Source organism: Solanum stenotomum, chromosome 4 (genome assembly GCF_019186545.1).
Source record: "Solanum stenotomum isolate F172 chromosome 4, ASM1918654v1, whole genome shotgun sequence".
In the NCBI taxonomy this organism is placed as follows: Eukaryota; Viridiplantae; Streptophyta; class Magnoliopsida; order Solanales; family Solanaceae; genus Solanum; species Solanum stenotomum.
The window spans coordinates 21,507,025-21,508,046 of NC_064285.1; positions in this window are offsets into that span (position 1 = coordinate 21,507,025).

The window sequence follows — 1,022 nt, forward strand, 5'->3', positions numbered from 1 at the left end:
TTAATTAGGTGAGTATTCATCTGGAGTTAGTTGGATTGCCTTTCTTTTATCGTCAAATAGATAATGTGGTCAATAGAAATAGCACTGTGTGTATATATATATAATATTATTTTTGTTTTCGTAAAGTCACTAATGCTCATTATTTATTTTTCTTTCCATGAATGGCCTCTCGAGATGAGCCCGACCACCCTATTTCCTTCGCATTCTCTTTGTTGGGCTTCAACCCAACAGTTCGAGTCAACCTTAGGTGAAATACAAGGGTTCGGAAGCAGGAGATACATGAAAAGAGCTAATATATATGCTCATATATACTGATATACATCAGCTGTATACGAAAAACGGGTTTTGGTAAAACCCCGAAAAAAATACCAACGAATTTGGCCCAACAAAGGCCCAAATTCAACTTCTCTCCGTTATTCTTAAATTATTTAATTATAATTATTTATTGTTTGTTGTTTATTAACTCTAACTTTAGAATTGTTGATTAACTTAATCGAATTCCCCAAAAAGATGGGTCATTTTCGTTGTGTTGGTTTAGTTTAATACATTTCACTTCTTGTGCTCACTTATTTTATTTATCAAATATTGATCAAATTTTATATTTTAATCAAGTCGAATCTTTGTTCTTAAAAGGATATGTCTTAAGGTCGCTTCACTTAATCATATTTTATTTTAAAGTGATCTTAAGTTAAAGTATTTTTCTTAAATGAACTAAAAAATGTTCCCTCTCTACTTAGTCACTTACTCAAAAGGGTTAGTCGAAATTTTTTCAATTAATTTAAAATGGTTTCATTTCTTAAATTAACTAATGTGGTTTAAATTATTATTTCAAAAGTGTATCAAATAATTTCTAATTAATCTAACTTTGTTAGAATTCTATCCATTCGCACCTTAACTCAAGTATTTCATTTTAGTTCTATTTTTCCAAAAAATGAAATAATGAAATGTGTCATTTATTTAATTATTTTTTCAAAGTTGATCAAATATATTGTAAGTTATTATTTTTTATGTTAAATCAATAT